Here is a 21,248-nt window from a genome sequence, read left to right on the forward strand (position 1 = left end):
AAACCTAAATTCAAATCTGTCTTTCATGCTTCAAATTCAAGAATGCAAAGATACGAAATTATGAAACTCTACACGAATAGAGCATGCTCATCAATGTCACCACAGAGAAATCTAACTTAAAAGCTACAGTACCAATTTCAAAGCTTGAAGGGATCAACTCACTTGCTTAAACTTAACTAATCTTTTTCTTTCTTCCTTTAACCTCACGGCATCAAACAAAACCCAAAAACTTCACGGAAAAACTCGAACAAACAGGGAAACACCAAAACGAAATCTGAACTACTCTTACCACAGGTGAGTAGCAACTTACCTTCGCGTTCTTGGACTCACATCGGAGAAGAAGCTTCTAGGGCTTCGGAAACACTCCAAATCCGGTGATTCCTCAAGTCTACACGCTCTCCTCACCGAGGGGAGCTCGGATCTGTGAAGAACCCGCGGAGAAGGGTGCTTGCCGGCCGCTGGAGACGAGCCCTAGCTCGGCTTCGTTCGGCGTTTTTCGCCTGCACAGATTTGTCGCGCGCGTGAGGGAGAAGAGGAAAGGGGAAAAGCTAGGTCACGGGGTAATTAAGTTCTCCCTTTATAATCCAATATTATGTTATGGCTTAAGACCAATTCCTTATAAATTTGTTTACGAAATACTTGCTTGGTCTTTTGGCTAGCTCGTTTCGCTTAATACTTGGACCGGGTTGGGGGTTTGCGGGTTCGAACCTCAGCCAAAACCCCTTTTTTTTTACTTCTAATTATTTTCTGTTACCAACTATTCTTTAAATACTATTTGTTCCATATATGATTAACAAAACGTTTCCAGACCAGTTGGTTGGCTAAGTCCAAATTCGGGTCCGGGGTCTTGGGTTCAAAACCCGGCTTCAACAAATTTTTATTTTTATTTTAAACTTCTTCCTCTTGGTAAAAATACCAAATGAACTCCAAAAATTACATAAAAATACTTTACAAATTTCTAAAAATCTCTAGAATTTTTCTAAAGTATTTCTAAATATTTTAAAGCACTTTTAGGACTCCTAATGAGGAAAATTGGGTCGTTACAATCCCCCATACCTTATAAAAAGTTCGTCCTCGATCTTAGACTAATTCTGGATATTCCTGTCTTATATTATCCTTTACTAGTGGTATTTCTTTGTTTCTTAATCTCTTAACTTCTCAGTCCTCTAGTATTCATCTCGCATCGTACCCATTAGTGGTCTTTGGAAGACTTGATATCTTCTCTATCCTTTCTAACCATACTTATGTATATGAATATAAGAGAAACAAAACTTCTATCTTACCTAAGCACATATAAGCAATTACTCCATACTGCAAATAATAAAGAAAGTATAAAAGGAAACCTAAATACTTTCTTACTTGAAGACGGCAAGGTTGGTGCTGATGTGTGATGCTGGAGAATGGGAACTGCTCTGATACCAACTGTAATGACCACCCTTCTTACTACTACTACACTCTAAGGATGACAGTTACTTAACTACTAACTCTACTTAACCGGTATGATCGAAACCATGAGGAGCCTCTACCGAAGAATTTCGACAGAGTCTCCCCTATACCGGTGACCTTAAAATGAGATACAAACATAGTATACATCAGCCACAGGCGGCTGGAACATTTACCAAACACCCACGCAGTTAAATAAGTATCAACACACAAATATCTACTTACTAAACTGAACTCATCCTACATGCAATCTAAACAGAATAATCTCAAATGACATGAACTTAAAATACAACTTAAATGTTTGCAATAACTAAAATGCGAAAACTAAAAATAAGGAAAGAAGACTAAAGGAACTCCTTTCTAGTCCCAAGACTTCCATAGTCCTGGCATCACACATCATCTGCGCCACCTTGTCGCCTTCCTTTATTTGCAGTAAGAGGAAATGTAATCTATAAGCAAAATGCTTAGTAAGTGCTATCTAACTCACAAAACTCGATATGCATGTGAATATACTGAAAACTAAAACTGAATGCTCAAAGGAAAAACTACTCATGCTCATCTACTAGTAAATAAACAAACATACTGAAGTGCTAAACATGTAAAGCTACTCATGCCCTTCTAATAGCAAAGAACAGTAAGCTAATCTAAATAACATGCTAGCATAAAAGGGAACTAAACTTGCTGATTCTAAAACAAAGTGAAACTTGATTCATTTGTTCTAAAATTATTCTTTTATACTTTTATACTTATGTGAAACTTATTTTGTTTGTTCAAAAACTTATACTTATAATACTTGAAAATAATAATCAACTTTCTTCTTGGGCCCGGCAACTGTACTTGCTATGCGCGCATCCCTAACTAGACCCGAGATAGCTGGTCCCGAATCTAGTAGGGTTTACTAGGTTATCTAAACCTAGAGACGACTATGGGAGTCCAGCCCAAGGACTACTGAGAGTCCTGCATACTAGGTTATCTAAACCTAGGGACGACTATGGGAGCCCAACCCAAGGACATCTGAGAGTCCAGTACAGTGCCACTGATAAAAGTAAAATTCTTGTTATCTTTTAATACTTCTAATATATAATGCCTCGGCACTTTCTTTAGCACCTTGTGTGCCAAAATCCCTAAAGTTTTGACTTCGGGATCTACTTAAAAGCCTTGGCCTTTTTCTTTCTTTTCTTTATCTGTCTTATACTTGTTAATACTTCTAAAAGAATTTAATAGAACTCTTATTTTTCCACTAGAATACATGGTTGTTCATGCTTGTTAAAAATAGCCAATGAAAACTAGAAAATCTGCATATCATACAAGCTTAAACTACATCTAAAACTTGTTGGAATTAAAACCTTAAATCTTGCTACAACAGAGATAAAAGAAAGAGAGCAAAGAATGCATGCTACTCAATAATCTCTAGCTATTCCAAAGCTGTACAGTGTAATCCGAAAGCAAAGAAAACAAAGCACACTAGCTACTCTTAAACTTCTAGCCGTTCTAATGTTGTACAGAAAATCCAAAGCAAGGAAAACATTATAATTCAATACTACTCATGCTATTCTAGTAGTAAGGAAACTACACATGCTTAACTAATAACAAATAGGGAAAGTCTAACAACATGCTAGAATAAAGAGAGATTATAACCTGCTGAACTGGAAATAAGAAACTTGAAAACTGAAGCTATAAAAACTAATCACCAACTAAAAGCAAGGGTTCGAATGGAAGCAAGCCTAAGCACTATCTGATGACTAGGATTCGGATCATAGCAATTGAAACAACCAAGGTACAAACTGAAATCTGGCTTGCTAAACTACAAACTGAAAATTTAGCACAGTTGAAAATTTAAAAGAAACAATCGAATCCTCTTTAGGGATGCTACAATAGGACACTAAGGAACAATCAAATCTTCTTTAAGCTTGCTACAACAGAACTATAAAAGGAGCATTCAAATCTGAAACTACTAGCAGGTTCCGTAAAGCACATTCCGAAAGCAAAGAAGGATACTAAAGCCCTAGGAACCATCTTGTACAACCTGTTCCGGAATCAAACAGGAAACTAAAACCTAAATTCAAATCTGTCTTTCATGCTTCAAATTCAAGAATGCAAAGATACGAAATTATGAAACTCTACATGAACAGAGCATGCTCATCAAGGTCACCACAGAGAAATCTAACTTAAAAGCTACAGTACCAATTTCAAAGCTTGAAGGGATCAACTCACTTGCTTAAACTTAACTAATCTTTTTCTTTCTTCCTTTAACCTCACGGCATCAAACAAAACCAAAAAACTTCACGGCAAAACTCGAACAAACAGGGAAACACTAAATCGGATTTCGGAACTACTCTACTGCAGGTGAGTAGCAACTTACCTTCGCGTTCTTGGACTCACATCGGAGAAGAAGCTTCTAGGGCTTTGGCAACACTCCAAATCCGGTGATTCCTCACGTCTACACGCTCTCCTCGCCGAGGGGAGCTCGGATGAAGAACCCGCGGAGAAGGGTACTCGCTGACCGCCGGAGACGAGCCCTAGCTCGGCTTCGTGCGGCGTTTTTCGCCTGCACCGATTTGTCGCGCGCGTGAGGGAGAAGAGGAAAGGGGAAAAGCTAGGTCACGGGGTAATTAAGTTCTCCCTTTATAATCCAATATTCTGTTATGGCTTAAGACCAATTCCTTATAAATTTCTTTACGAAATACTTGCTTGGTCTTTTGGCTAGCTCGTTTCGCTTAAGACTTGGACCGGGTTGAGGGTTTGCGGGTTCGAACCTCAGCCGAAACCCCTTTTTTTTACTTCTAATTATTTTCTGTTACCAACTATTCTTTAAATACTATTTATTTCATATATGATTAACAAAACGTTTCCAGACCAGTTGGTTGGCTAAGTCCAAATTCGGGTCCGGGGTCTTGGGTTCAAAACCCGGCTTCAACAAATTTTTATTTTTATTTTAAACTTCTTCCTCTTGGTAAAAATACCAAATGAACTCCAAAAATTACATAAAAATACTTTACAAATTTCTAAAAATCTCTAGAATTTTTCTAAAGTATTTCTAAATATTTTAAAGCACTTTTAGGACTCCTAATGAGGAAAATTGGGTCGTTACAACTAGGTTATCTAAACCTAGGGACGATTATGGGAGCCCAACCCAAGGACAACTAAGCTGATTTATCTTATCTCGCTCTTACTAGGTTATCTGAACCTAGAGCTAGGTTATCTAAACCTAGAGCTAGGTTATCTGAACCTAAAGCTATGTTATCTGAACCTAGGGGCGATTATGGGAGCCCACCCATTGGATCATAGTCCCACATAAACTACACTATTAATATATATAAAAGAGTTCAAGTTTGGTATCACTTAATAGTTCATTTAAAATTCAAATATCATTAGGTAACTATGGAATAGCAATTTCTAAGACATTGCAAAATTCCCATCTCTATGAATAAATCACAATTCAATCACAGATCCTCCCATTTGCATTAACTATCAACACGAGATGCAAATGCAAAAACAAAAATAGAATCTTAAAACCTGCTCACAAACCTACTCCACCATCAAGTTATTTATCAACACATATGTAGCAAACTCAACACCATTTCAAACCAACTCTATCTTCAAAGCATGTACCATTACTAATGCAACAATTCAACTCTATTATCCAGATGTACATCAAGGGCAAAAGTAGAAAACTTACATCTATACAAGAACCCAAAAACATCACCAAAACCACATCTCTACTTACCATGATTCAACCAACCATCACCAAATTTATCCCAGAGGAAAGAAATTCGAAGACATCTCAAGGAAAAGAAACCACATTGAACTCATGTTTCCACCTACTAGTCCTATCAACACTTAAGTCATGGAAACCAAGGTTACCAATAAACCAACCTCCAATCACCCTACGCCAAAAGCACAGTTGCACGAAGAAGTAGAACATTGCCCATCAAAGCTTACTCTAAACGCAAAACCTCAAAGAATCATTCCTCCAAGCCATCCATACCATCCAAGAATCTGAAACACCTCAAAGGAACTAGGAACAACAAGTAACACTTGAAGACTTATTGGATCAATCACAGAAATTCTCAACCAAAGAAAGGAACAAAATCATATCAAATCAAACTTTAATCCATCCCTACCCTCCTGCTATTCCAGAACTCATGGAGGACAGGAAACCACCAATGAAAATGCACCATGATCCACAGAATCGAAAAACAGGGTCGAAATCCAGTGGTAATCTCCCAAATCTACTCAATTCGATACTATCACAATGAAGCATGAAACAAATAACCCATTGAGCATGGATCCAAACAAAACTAAGTTGAACATAAATCTATAGTTATCTGAAGTAGCAGAGCATTATCGAAATGCATCCATGCAAGACCCACAGCTAAACCAAGAATAGAATCATAGATTATACACAGTCCTACTGCAGGTGAGGAAGCACTTACCCTTGTTCTTTGACTCACAATCGGAAACAACTTCTAGGGATTCGACGAGCTCGAGATCCCAGCTCTTCCTTGTGCCCACGAGCTCTCCTCGACGAGAGGTTCTTGAGACTGCAAAGGAACCTCGGATTGATCTTTGGTCGGCCCCGGAGACGAGAAACCCTAGCTGCCTTCGGTTCCGCCCGAGCTTCACCGTCGCGAGCGAGAGAGAAAAGGAGAGGAGCCGTTTTGGTTTTCCCCCGAGCTGCCACCGTCGCACGAGAGAGGTGAGGAGAGAAAGGGTTTCGGCCACGGAGATTATCAAGCCCTAAGTTCCCTTCTTATAACTCCAATATTCTGTTAACTATCTTAAATAAATTTGCTACCTTTTCTAAATAGATCCTCCTGCTTGGATTCTTGGTCAGCTGCGCTTTGCTAAGTCTTTGACCGGGTCGCGGGTTTGACTCCTCAGCCGAACCCTTTTACTCCTATTTATTTCCTATTTATTAACTATCGCTTAAATAAATTTTTCTCCTTCTTTAATCAGCAACGCCCACTTGGGTACTTGGTTAGCTGGATTCGCTTAAGAGTTGGCTCGGCCGGAGGTCATGGGTTCGAATCTCGGCTTGGACATTATTTTTGTCGAAACTTCTTTCATTTAGTAAAAATACCAAACGAACTCCAAAAATTACATAAAAATACTCTAAAAATTTCTAAAAATCTCTAGAATTTTTCTAAAGCATTTCTAAATATTTTTAAATGCTATTAGGACTTGGAATGAGGAAATTTGGGTCATTACAGACTTGACGTCCATCTGATACAAACTGAACCGTTTGTGAGATGTATAACTAAGTAGCATCCTAATGGACTCTAATCTGGCTACTGGGGCATAGGTTTCATCATAGTCAAGTCCTTCTACTTGACTAAATCCCTTAGCAACTAGCCTAGCTTTATTTCTAGTAATTTCTCCGGTTTCACTTAATTTGTTTCTGAATACCCATTTTATTTCTATTATTTTCTTGTTTTTGGGTGGTGGTACTAAGTCTCAAACTTCATTACTCTCAAATTGAGCTAGTTCTTCTTGTATAGCTATGACCCAGTCTGGGTCAAGCAGGGATTTAGCTACGGTTTTAGGTTCAATTTTAGAGATTAATAAAATTTGACGTAGGTTTATAAAGGATGACCTAGTCTGAACCCTTAGGTATGGGTCACCAATTATTTGGCTAGTTGGATGATTTGGGTTGACTCTAATAGTTCTAGGAGATTGACTCTCTTGAGGTTCTTCTTCCTCTTCGTGATTTAGAGATTGATTGGTTCCTTCAGGATTGGTATTTTCTTGAACAAATTCAATTGGTTGAAGTTGGGTTTGTTCTTGGTTTTGTTTGGATTCTTCAAATTTTACATTAGTAGTTTCTTCAATTCTTAAGGTAACCTTATTATAAACTCTGTAGCCTCTACTGTTTAGGGAGTATCCTACAAAGATTCCATTTTCTACTTTAGATGTGGATTTTCCTAGGTGTTCTCTTGTATTTAAAATGAAGGCTGGGCACCCAAATACTTTAAAGTATTTTATATTGGGTTGTTTATTATAGTAGATTTCAAAGCAGGTTTATTATGTGTTTTGTTTAGTGTTGTTCTATTTTGTACGTAGCAGGCTGTACTAACAGCTTCTGCCCAAAAGTACTTAGGTAGGTTGTATTCGTTCAGCATTGTTCTAGATGCTTCAAGCAGAGTCCTATTTTTCCTTTTTACAACTCCATTTTGTTGGGGAGTTTTGGGGCACGAGAATTTGTGATGATAGCCATTTTTGAGACAAAATTTATTAAAGTTATGATTTTTAAATTCTCCCCCATTATCACTTCTAATTCTTTTGATTTTAAAGTCTTTTTCATTTTCAACTTGTTTACAAAAGTTTGTAAATATTTCAAAAGTTTCACCTTTATTTTTTAAGAATTTGACCCAACTGAACCTAGAGTAGTCATCTATTATGACTAGGCAATATAGACTTCCATTTATTGATTTGACTCTATGGGAGTCAAATAGATCTAGGTGTTGAAGTTCTAATATTGAGTTGGTTTGTGATTGATTAGTTGGCTTATGAGTAGATTTTGTCTGTTTACCTTGTTGACAAGCATTACATATGGTTGAGTCTAAGTTAGATAACTTTGGTAAGCCTCTAACTAATCCATTTAATTTTCTTATATTATAAAATTTGTGTGTGACATTCTTCTATGTCATAACCAAGTTTCTTCTTTTTGTGTTAAATAACACTTAACTGAAGAAGTGGTTGAGTTAATTGCATAGATGTTATCTTTTCTAAAGCCTTTTAGACTTATAGTAGGATTATCTAGATGTTTGATTAAGCATTCTGTAGATAAGAATTTAACCTTATACCTAGTGTCACATAATTGACTTATACTTAGGAGATTATATTTAAAATTTTCAACAAGTAAGACATTTGTAATAACAAAATCCATTTTAAATTCAATATTACCTATACCAATTACCTTGAGTTTGCCATTGTTTCCAAATGCAACTGATTCTAGATTCTTGTAAATAAGTTGGGTGAACTTGGTGTGATCTCCAGTCATATGCTTGGAGCAACCATTGTCCAAAATCTATCTGATTTCCTACAATAGGTAGGAGTTAAAGTTAGTCTAATTTTATTCTTTTAAGATTATTTTCAAGGTTGGTCACTTTTTGTGAAAATTTGGGTTAATTTTCAAACGAACATAATTAAATTTTAATTTTAACACATTTTTTTTAAAAAAAAAAATTAAGTTTAATTTTAAAATAAATTTTTAAGTTAAAAAAATTAAGTTTACTTTTAAAATAAATTTTTAAGTTAAAAAAAATAAGTTTAATAATTTTTTTTTAAAAAAAAAGTTTAATTTTAAAATAATTTTTTTAAGTTAAAAAAAATTAAGTTTACTTTTAAAATAAATTTTTAAGTTTTTAAAAAATTAAGTTTAATTTTAAAATAAATTTTTAAGTTAAAAAAATTAAGTTTACTTTTAAAATAAATTTTTAAGTTAAAAAAAATTAATTTTAGTTTTAAATAAATTTTTTTAAAAAAAAATTAAGTTTACTTTCAAAATAAATTTTTAAGTAAAAAAATTAAGTTTAATTTTAAAAGGAATTTTTAAGTTAAAAAAAATTAAGTTTAATTTTAAAATAAATTTTTTAAAAAATAAAATTAATTTACTGTAATTTAATATTCTTTGACTCAATTTAATTTAATTTAATTTAATTTCTATTTAATTTTAATTAAAATTTAATTTGATTTGATTTAATTTAATTAAATTTGATTTTAATTTGATTTAAATTAAATTAATTTAATTTTAATTTTAATTGATTTAATTTTATTTAATTTGAATTTTAATTGATTTAATTTAATTTAATTTGAATTTTAATTTGATTTAATTTAATTTAATTTTAATTTGATTTAATTTAATTTAATTTAATTTGAATTGATTTAATTAAATTTAATTTAAATTTTAATTGATTTAATTTAATTTAATTTGAATTTGGATTGATTTAATTTAATTTCAATTTCAATTGGGTCTTTAGTCATATCACCTGTTCTACGTTTTCAATCAGGGAATTCTATAATTTTGTGAGATGAATTAGGTTCAATTTTAGGGTTTTGTTTTTAACTTGTGTTAGATTCAGGTTTAGGTTTAGGTTCAACAGATAGGTATTCTTTGTATAAACTTCTGGGCTATGGTGAGTCACTTGGACATCATTAGAGTAACCATGCCTTCGAGGTTTTCCAAATAGTCCTATCCACTCGACTTAGTACAAAACATTGGTCTAACTAGTTAGGATCCATAAAGGGTAGCTTCGATAAATTCCACTTAGCCAAATGCACCAGGTCGAAGCCATATCTTCCTAGACATGCATAGACTAAGCTTCCCTAACGTACTATCATCCAAAACTTCACCAGTACCATTTTTCAAGTTAAACTTGAGTCCCCTTTCTAATTGGTCCTAAGTACCCTGCCGGGTAGATTAGTTTCGGTTACCCTTTCGGGTAGGTTAGTTTTGGAGGTGCCAGTTATTCTGGAGCCTCCCCCTGAATTATTGGCCTTTTAAATTAATTTTTAGTTTTAGGTTTATGTCTATTTCTTTTATAGTTATACTTTACTTGATGATAGTCTAAGTCTTGGTGAGTTTTAGTATACTTGGGTTTTGAATTTTTTGGTCTAGGTTTGATTGACCTTACATAATATATTTTGTCTTTAGGTATGTAATATTGACTAAGTCCTACTTGTGTGGTTAAGCACGCTTTTGGAACCCAAGCTTTTCTTGTTGGTTTGTGTTGGGTTATTAATGAATTAAATATTTTATTTGAACTTGACTTATAGCCAAGTCCGGTTTTGTTGTAAGTTACTTTTTGATTATTTAAGATTAAGTCTAAATTTTTTGATCTTGTCATAAATTTTACTAACATACTTTTTAAGTTGTTAATTTCTAATTTTAATGATGAATTCTCCTCCTCAAGTATTAGATCTTGAGTTGGTTTGTTATTTGTGATTTGTTCCTTGAGGTTTTGATTTTCCTCAAGGAGCAATTTATTTTCTTTTTCAATTTTAATTAATTTATTATTTAAACATGAAATAATTTTAAAAAAAATTTTGTTCAAATTAAAGTATACCTCTTCGGAACCTTCGGAAACGAGTACGGACTCGTGGCTCGATTCGGGTTCGGACCCGTCTTCCGATTCGTCCTCCGACTCTGCTTTGCGGGCCATCAACACGAGGTAGCTTTGGTTCTTCTGATCTTCGTCCTCTAATGTTAGAGTGTATACTAAAAGTCTAGCTTTTGGTATAAACATTTATCTAGAAATAAGAATCACATTGGTCAAATGACTACATTTATGATAAATGTAGTTGTTCAATTAATTTATATTATAGATAATATGGTGTGTGGTGTCACACATAGAGGATCATGTTATCAGTACCTTATAAATTATAAACAGTAGCTCACGACCATAATGGAAAGGATCAAACCATTGGAAGGTCGTAGTGTAATTAGGTATTAGTTTATCTTAACTATATAATTACACTAGTACACTTAGAGTGTATTGATTAGGATCATTAGAGGTCATTTCTTTTATACTGACTTTATAAAGAAACAAAGACCTCAGTTATTATGGAAGTGTGTGCTCTTAATCCAAATATAATAACAAGCACATATATTTGATATTTATTTCTTTAATTTATCAATGGGTGAGATTTAGTTCGATGAATCAATAAGCCCGATAAGTTAAGAAATGATATCACTTATAGTGTGTATTGTTGATTATAGAAGAAAACTGTGTCCTAGTGATCTAGGTTGAGAATGTCCTCAAGAGGAGCTCATAAGGATTGTCATGTTAAACCTTGCAGGTGGACTTAGTCCGACATGACGATGAAGTTGAGTGGTACTACTCTTGGAGCTAGATATTAATTAAGTGAGTTGTCAGTAACTTACTTAATTAGTAGACATTTGTTATCTTAAACACAGGGAGACTAACACACTCATAATAAGAAGGAGCCCAAAATGTAATTTGGGATTGGTGCGGTAGTTCAATAATAGTTCTTTAGTGGAATGAATTATTATTGATGAAATTAAGTTGTGTGTTCGGGGCGAACACGGGATGCTTAATTTCATCGGGAGACCAAAACCAATTCCTCCTCTCGGTCCCTATCATAGCCTCTAGTATATAGAGATTTATACCCACTACATACCCACCTTCTTACCCATCCAATGGGGCCGGCCAAGCTAGCTTGGAACCCAAGCTAGGGCCGGCCAAGACCAAGTGGATGAGCCATGTAGGTGGCCGGCCAAAGCATGGGTCCCAAGCTTAGGTGGCCGGCCAATAGAATATTAAAAAGGATTTTTATTAAAATTATTTCTTATGTGGATATCATGATTTTAAAAGAGAGTTTAAAAATTAAAAATTTCCTTTTATAGCTTTCTACAAAAGATTAAGAGAAGAGATTAATCTCTTTCCTTATTTGTAGTTTAAAAGGATGGTTTTAATTTTTGGTAAAAACTTTCCTTATTTGTAAATCATCTACATGTTTAAAAGAAAGTTTAAAATTTGAAATCTTTCCTTATTTGTTGATTAAAGGAGGATTTTAAATTTTTAAGAAAAACTTTCCTTTTTAACCATGTTCATGATTTAAAAGAAGGTTTAAGAATTAAATATTCTCTTTTATAAGTTTCTACAAGAGATTAAGAAAAGATTTGATATCTTTCCTTATTTGTAGATTAAAAGAGATTTTAATTTTTAGAGATAACTTTCTTTTTATCCACATGTTTAAAAGAAAGATTTTAATTTATAAAATTTCCTTTTTATTAACCAATCATGAAGGGATTAAATTATTGGAGAAATTTTTATAAATTTCCGGAAACAAATTAGGAAGTTTTAATTCTTGTTTTAATTAAAACTTTCCTTGATTTGGGGCTTGAGGTGGCCGGCCATTGTATTTGAAAAAGAAAATTATTTTTAATTAAATAATTTTTCCTTTTCAATGGAAAAAGAATTAAGAAAATTTTTATTAAATTTTCCTTATTTGCCAAGACCAAGGATTATAAAAGAGGGGATAGAGAAGGCTTTATGGTTAATGATCTCTATTCTTTTCCTTCCTCTCCTCTTTGGTTTTGGTGGCCGGCCCTATTACTCTCCTCTCCTCTTGTTGGCCGAAACTTATCTCTTGGTGGAGATTTTGTTTGTGGTCGGATCAAGGAAGGAGAAGGAGAGAAAGCAAGCCTCGTTTCTAGTATCCCTTGGAGCATGGTGGTGGTGGCTGAACCTCTTCATCCTAGAAGAAGTTTTGATGGCCGAAACTTGCAAGGAAGAAGAAGGTGCTTGGTGGTTCTCATCTCAGAAGATCGTTGCCCACACAACGTCCGAGGTTAGAAGAGGAATACGGTAGAAGATCAAGAGGTTCTTCTAAAAGGTATAAGTAGTAATTTTTGTTTCTGCATCATACTAGTTATTTTTGGAAATAATACTAAATACAAGAGGCATACGATTCTAGAGTTTCGAATTTGTTTTCGATATAGTGTTCTTTTGTTTTTCTTTCCCTTGTGATTTGATTGTTCTTTTCGGTTAACCTAAAGTTATTTTAGGAAATTAAATATTATCTTTCCATAAAAGGTTTTGTCTAGTCGGTGGTGGTTGCTCCCATATCCAAGAAGGCCGTGTGCCTCGCCACGTCAGTACTGGGAACCAATTATGGAAATTAATATTTAATGGAATTAATAACTTAAGGTGATTTGGGTCGAACGTGTTAAGTTCCGCAGGAGACCCAAGTCAAAACCTAAAAGAATGAATAGATTAAGTTTTGGATCAAACGTGTTAAGTTCCGCAGGCGATCCAAAATTTAATTTAAAAGAACAATTGGTATCAGAGCTAGGGTTTTGCCTCTGTGTATTTGGTATTAGGTTAATTATGCACATGTCATACATAATTTAGGCAGGTTAATAGTAGGATGTGCTAACTTTGTGGATGCAGGATCCAACTATTATGGCTTTTAGTTATTATGTGTGTGATTGGACCCTTGGACATGTCAAGGGCATTTTATTGTGTGTGCATAATTGTATTATAAAATACAGCAGGAGCTGTATTTAGTTTTATTAGGATTTTATTTTTGATCTAGTTACATGTACATTCCTTTTATGGAATATAGGATTGATGGATGTAAATTTTATTTTATGTTCGATCTAGTTTACATGTACATTCCTTCGAGGAATATAGGATCGAAAAATGTAAAATTCTATTTATGTCGCGGATCGAATCTTGCAAGGCGTGGAACCTTTTGAGGACTAGAGGCGCAGCGGAACAAGGAGCAAGATGGATGCGACAACTAGACCCGGTGGCGGTGGCCAAAGATGGCAGCAGCTAGGGTTGGCGACACACGGAGGACAGCAATAGATAAAAGCCATAATAGTTGAAAATTAGTTTTTCTATTTATTGCTTTTTATGCTGTGTTGTGTGTGCTTGTTAGTATGCATGTTAGGTAGACTAGCATAGTTAAAATTCCTCATTTATAAATAACTAAGTGGGAGAGGGATTTTTAAGTAAATCCCATGGTCTCAATTACTGGTTTGTAAGTGATGCAAACAAGCATGCACGTTGGCTCTGAGTGCCTTCCTCCATAACGGATGAGCTTGTTTGTGGATCACTAGAACAGACTTCCATTTTTGGATTACTATAGGAAGTTAATTAAGAGCGTGTGATCTTCCCCAACGGAGGGGGCATAATCTTATTAATGGACTTAGTGTCAAGTAATGGTATACACTTAGACACATCTAACAGTATCCTCCCCATCGGAGTCACTGCTATTATTTGTGTGACCAAATGATACCAACTATTAATTTTATTTGTCAAAAAGTTAGGTTGACAAGATAATAAAATTAATGGGTTAAAACCCTCCTTTTACAAATGTTGAATTTGTATACGTCCACACTAACGTGGCATGCAAAATTCACGGTGTTTGAGGTGTTGGTGAATTTAAATAATATTGTTTGAGGAATCAATATTTTTTTAAATTCAAAAGTTTTTGACCAAATATTTGATCAAAGACAGATCAACTATTAATTTTATTCGTCATAAAGTAAAGTTGACGAGATAATAAAATTAATGAATAAAATCTCCTCTTCGATTTTGTATACACAAAATTCATGGAAATTTTAAGGAGTTGATCTTGACCAAATATTTTTGTGATTCTTAGGATTTAAAATGTTTGTCAATCCCTAATAGTCATACTATAGAAAAGACTTAGTAGTCCCAATTGTAATGATTGGAAATAGTACTTGGACATTAAGGTAGACTGTCTTCTTAGAACTAAGAACAATATAAGTGTATTTAATTCATTAGTTGAAACATGTTTACTGGTGTTATCTACCAGAACCTGGAGTATAGATACAGATGCCATCAATCATATCCACAATTCATTGCAGGGTTCCAGGAAACCCGGCAACTAAATGAAATTAAAACACCGTCCACATGGGCACTACTGTAAAAATGGTAGCTGTTGCAGTGGGAGATGTTTATCTTTTGATAAGAATAAAACATGGATTTTTGAGTAATTGTCTTTACGCACCAAGTTTAGAAAGAACTAGTTTTCAGTTTCTAAACTATTCAAAGAACTTGATATTCTGCCTCTTTTAATAACAAAGTTGTTATTAAGAAAAAGAGGGAAGTTATCTGTTCTGGTACGTTGGTTGGCAATTTATAAATCCAATAACTCTCACGATACAACAAATGGAAATTAGTAACACATCTTCTAATTTTAAGAGAAAGCAACCTTCGGAAATGAACCATTAATATCTTTGGCATCTAAGGCTAGGTTATATTAACTTGAGTAGGATTCATTGGTAGCTGATGAACTTTTGGGTTCATTAGTAGTGGAAATCTTTCCAACCTGCGAGTCTTACTTGGAAGGAAAAATAACCAAGAAGCTTTTAAGTATAAGGGGTATGGAGTCAAAGATATATTGAAATTGGTTCATTCTGATTTGTGTGATCCTATGACTATCCAGACAAGAGGTAGTATTGAATATTTCGTCTATTTTATAGACAACTATTCAAGATACAAATAAATTTACTTAATGTACCGCAAGACTAAGTACTTTGATTAGTTCAAATAGTACAAGGCTGATGCGGAGAAATGTTAAAGTAAAAGTCACTATGGTAAGAACATAGTGGCAAGTACCTCTTGGGAGAATTTAGGAGTCACTTATCAGAAGTAGGGATTTAATCTCAACTAACTGCACCTGATACACCCCAACAAAATGGTGTAGAAAAAGGAAGGTATAGGACTCTTATGGAAATAAGTAGATTGATGAGTTATTTAGAATATTACCAAAATCATTTTTAGGATATACTCTGGAAATGGAAGTGAATATAGTACCTTCCAAAGTCAGAACTCTCTACTCATATAGAATTGCTGAATAGGCGTAAGCCTATTTCGAAGCATATTCGGATACGGGTAGTCCAGCACATATGCTGAAGAGAGACAATGATAAGTTGGACAGGAATTCACTTGTTTGTGGGTTATCTTAGAGAAATGAAAGTAGGTTTATAGTCTTCAAAATCAGAAGGTCATTGTTAACATCAATGACCGATTTTTAGAAAATGACTATGTAATAAACCACGTGCCCATAAGAAAATTTGTTCTTAAGGAAATAATAAAAGACATGTCTAATCTAGTACCAATTGTACAAGATGAGATACCACAAGGAAACTGCAACACGTATCACAAATGATACACAATTACAGAAAGTGCCTTGTCGTAGTGGGAGGGTTGTTAGGCAACCTAAAAAGATTCATGTTTTGGGAGAGTTTTTGGACTCGATCCCTAGAGGACATGAACCTGATCTCCGGACATATGACAAAGTACTCCAAGATAAAGATGCAATATCTTGGCAAAGAGTAATGAATAACAGAATTAGAATATATGTATTCTAATAAAATCTGGAAGCTTGTAGAACCACCAAATGGTGTAAAAGCCTTTAGGTATAAAAAGGTCTATATAGGAAAAGAGGGATAGACAGGAAGGTAGAAACTTTCAAAGCAAGGCTAGATGAAAAAGGAAACTTTTTCACTTGTAGCCATGCTTAAGTCTATCCGGATACTTTTATCTATTTGGTAAGTGGATGACAAGACAACATTTCTTAATGGAAGTCTTGAAGAAAGCATCTATATAAAGCAACCAAAAGGGTTCATTGCAAAGGGCTAAGAGCATCATGTGTGCAAGCTTAATCAGTCTATGGACTGATGCAAAGCTTCAAGGTCTTGGAACATCCAGTTTATCAAAGTAATCTAGACCTATGGATTTATTGAGTAAACAGATAAGTCTTGTGTATACAAAAGGTGTGATGGAAACGTGGTGGTATTTCTTGTACTATACGTAGATAACATTTTTGGTACTTGTAAACAATATCAAAATGTTGTCAGAAGTAAGGGTATGGTTGTCCAAATAATTCGATATAAAGGACTTGGGAGAATGTATATATTTTTGAGATCAAAGTAATAAGGGATCGCAAGAAAAAATATATTTTACTTATCCCAAGCTTGATACATCAGAAAAATCCTTGCTCGTTTTAAGCATGTAAAACTCCTAGAAAGGTTTCTTACTTTTTAAGTATGGAGTGTCTTTATCTAAAGAGATGTCTCCAATGACATCAAAGGAGATTGAGGACATGTAGGCAGTTCTTTATGCTTCGGCAGTTAGACAACCTAATGTATGCTATGCACGAGATCAGAAATCTGTTTTGCCAAGGGCATAGTTAGCAGATATCAAAGTAACCCTAGACAAGGATATTGGACTGCAGTAAAGCATATATTAAAGTACCTTAGAGGAACTAGAGATTATATGCTAGCTTATAAGGCAGTTAATTTGGTCCCTGTGGGTTGCATGGATTTTGACTTCCAATCGGATAGGGACAATAATAAGTCAACCTCGGGGTTTTGTGTTTACTTTAGGAGGTAAAGTCATAACTATGGAAGAGTGATAAGCATAGGTGTTTTTTCTGCACTCCACCATAGAAGCTTAGTATATGGCAAGCCTCTGAGGTAGCCATAAAAGGTGAATGACTCAATAACCTCAAGATAGATTTAGATATGATTTCTGGTTTGTCCAAAGATTATTACAATTTATTGTAATAAGTCTATAAGGTCCTTAAGGCACAATAACATTGGTGCAGTAGCAAACTTGAAGAAATCATAAGTCTATAAGGCAAGAAAACACAATAGAGCGCAAGTACCACCCAATACGAGAAATCGTATAAACGAGGAAAAGTTGTTGCCGCCTAGATTACATCAGATGATAACCTAAGGTCCTTAAGGCAAGAGCTTTTTGAAAGGCATGGGAATCAGATGTATGGCAGCAGATATGGCAGCTTAGTCTTTTAGTATAAGTGGGAGATTGTTAGAGTGTATACTAAAAGTCTAGCTTTTGGTATAAACATTTATCTAGAAATAAGAATCACATTGGTCAAATGACTACATTTATGATAAATATAGTTGTTCAATTAATTTATATTGTAGATAATATGGTGTGTGGTGTCACACACAGAGGATCATGTTATCAGTACCTTATAAATTATAAACAGTAACTCACGACCATAATGGAAAGGAACAAACCATTGGAAGGTCGTAGTGTAATTAGGTATTAGTTTATCTTAACTATATAATTACACTAGTACACTTAGAGTGTATTGAGTAGGACCATTAGAGGTCGTTTCTTTTATACTGACTTTAAAAAGAAACAAAGACCTCAGTTATTATGGAAGTGTGTGCTCTTAATCCTAATATAATAACAAGCAAATATATTTGATATTTATTTCTTTAATTTATCAATGGGTGAGATTTAGTTTGATGAATCAATAAGTCCGATAAGTTGGGAAATGATATCACTTATAGTGTGTATTGTTGATTATAGAAGGAAACTGTGTCCTAGTGACCTAGGTTGAGAATGTCCTCAAGAGGAGCTCGTAAGGATTGTCATGTTAAACCCTGCAGGTGGACTTAGTCCGACATGACGATGAAGTTGAGTGGTACTACTCTTGGAGCTAGATATTAATTAAGTGAGTTGTCAGTAACTTACTTAATTAGTGGACATTTGTTATCTTAAACACAGGGAGACTAACACACTCATAATAAGAAGGAGCCCAAAATGTAATTTGGGATTGGTGCGGTAGTTCAATAATAGTTCTTTAGTGGAATGAATTATTATTGATGAAATTAAGTTGTGTGTTCGGGGCGAACATGGGATGCTTAATTTCATCGGGAGACCAAAACCAATTCCTCCTCTCGGTCCCTATCGTAGCCTCTAGTATATAGAGATTTATACCCACCGCATACCCACCTTCTTACCCATCCAATGGGGCCAGCCAAGCTAGCTTGGAACCCAAGCTAGGGCCAGCCAAGACCAAGTGGATGAGCCATGTAGGTGGCCGGCCAAAGCATGGGTCCCAAGCTTAGGTGGCCGACCACTAGAATATTAAAAAGGATTTTTATTAAAATTATTTCTTATGTGGATATCATGATTTTAAAAGAGAGTTTAAAAATTAAAAATTTCCTTTTATAGCTTTCTACAAAAGATTAAGAGAAGAGATTAATCTCTTTCCTTATTTGTAGTTTAAAAGGATGTTTTTAATTTTTGGTAAAAACTTTCCTTATTTGTAAATCATCTACATGTTTAAAAGAAAGATTAAAATTTGAAATTTTTCCTTATTTGTTGATTAAAGGAGTATTTTAAATTTTAAGAAAAACTTTCCTTTTTAACCATGTTCATGATTTAAAAGAAAGTTTCAAAATTAAATATTCTCTTTTATAAGTTTCTACAAGAGATTAAGAAAAGATTTGATATCTTTCCTTATTTGTAGATTAAAAGAGATTTTAATTTTTAGAGATAACTTTCTTTTTATCCACATGTTTAAAAGAAAGATTTTAATTTATAAAATTTCCTTTTTATTAACCAATCATGAAGGGATTAAATTATTGGAGAAATTTTTATAAATTTCTGGAAACAAATTAGGAAGTTTTAATTCTTGTTTTAATTAAAACTTTCCTTGATTTGGGGCTTGAGGTGGCCGGCCATTGTATTTGAAAAAGAAAATTATTTTTAATTAAATAATTTTTCCTTTTCAATGGAAAAAGAATTAAGAAAATTTTTATTAAATCTTCCTTATTTGCCAAGACCAAGGATTATAAAAGAGGGGATAGAGAAGGCTTTATGGTTAATGATCTCTATTCTTTTCCTTCCTCTCCTCTTTGGTTTTGGTGGTCGGCCCTATTACTCTCCTCTCCTCTTGTTGGCCGAAACTTATCTCTTGGTGGAGATTTTGTTTGTGGTCGGATCAAGGAAGGAGAAGAAGGAGAGAAAGCAAGCCTCGTTTCTAGTATCCCTTGGAGCATGGTGGTGGTGGCTGAACCTCTTCATCCTAGAAGAAGTTTTGATGGCCGAAACTTGCAAGGAAGAAGAAGGTGCTTGGTGGTTCTCATCTCGGAAGATCGTTGCCCACACAACGTCCGAGGTTAGAAGAGGAATACGGTAGAAGATCAAGAGGTCTTTCTAAAAGGTATAACTAGTAATTTTTGTTTCTGCATCATACTAGTTATTTTTGGAAATAATACTAAATACAAGAGGCATACGATTCTAGAGTTTCGAATTTGTTTTCGATATAGTGTTCTTTTGTTTTTCTTTCCCTTGTGATTTGATTGTTCTTTTCGGTTAACCTAAAGTTATTTTAGGAAATTAAATATTATCTTTCCATAAAAGGTTTTGTCTAGTCGGTGGTGGTTGCTCCCATATCCAAGAAGGTCGTGTGCCTCGCCACGCCAGTACTGGGAACCAATTATGGAAATTAATATTTAATGGAATTAATAACTTAAGGTGATTTGGGTCGAACGTGTTAAGTTCCGCAGGAGACCCAAGTCAAAACCTAAAAGAACGAATAGATTAAGTTTTGGATCAAACGTGTTAAGTTCCGCAGGCGATCCAAAATTTAATTTAAAAGAACACATGGTAGCTAGGAAAAGGTTCAGACCTTTGTACAAAATTTTTATACAGTGGAACCTCTAGGTTTTCCGAGTAGCAACCAACATCTAATTCTTCCGAAGACGAGTCGCCCCACGTTGCTTTGAGGGCCTTCTTTTTAGTTGACTTCATTTTGTGGTTCTTCGATCTCGGACACTCATTCTTGTAGTGCCCCTTTTTGTTGCATCCGAAGCACGTCACGTTCCTCGATTCGGTTAGAGTGTTGATCTTCTGAAGATCCTTCTTGCTGAAGCTCCTTTTCTTCTTGGTGAACATCTTCCATACCAGGTTCACCAGGTGCTCTTTATCTTCGGAGTTCTAGTCAGAATCTTCTTCAGGTTCAGGCTTGTTCTTCTTTTCCTTGGAGGAACCTGCAAACAAAGCTATACCTTTCTCAGATCTAGCATTAGTTTGTTTGTGTAACTCTAATTCACAAAATAATTCATCTAATTTAAGTTTAGATAAATTCTTAGAAATTTTGTAGGCATCCACGATAGATGCCCACAAATTGTTGCATGGAAACGCGTTTAATGCATACCTGATTAGATCTCTGTTTTCCATCTGGTGGCCTATTGCGTGGAGCCCGTTGAGGATATCCTTTATCCTCGCGTGCAGCTGACTTGTCGTTTCTCCTTCTTGCATTTTTATATTAAATATTTTATTTAACAACAAATCTCTTTTTGTTACCTTAGCGTCGCTAGTTCCTTCGTGCAACTCGATCAATTTATCCCATAGCTCTTTTGCGTTCTGATGCGGTTCGACCTGGTTCAGCTCTTCCCTTGTCAATCCGCATTGTAATGTGTTGATCACCTTGTTTTTCGTTGACGCTTTCTTCTTCAAGTCCGAAGTCCACTG

Source organism: Zingiber officinale, chromosome 7A (genome assembly GCF_018446385.1).
Source record: "Zingiber officinale cultivar Zhangliang chromosome 7A, Zo_v1.1, whole genome shotgun sequence".
Lineage (NCBI taxonomy): Eukaryota > Viridiplantae > Streptophyta > Magnoliopsida > Zingiberales > Zingiberaceae > Zingiber > Zingiber officinale.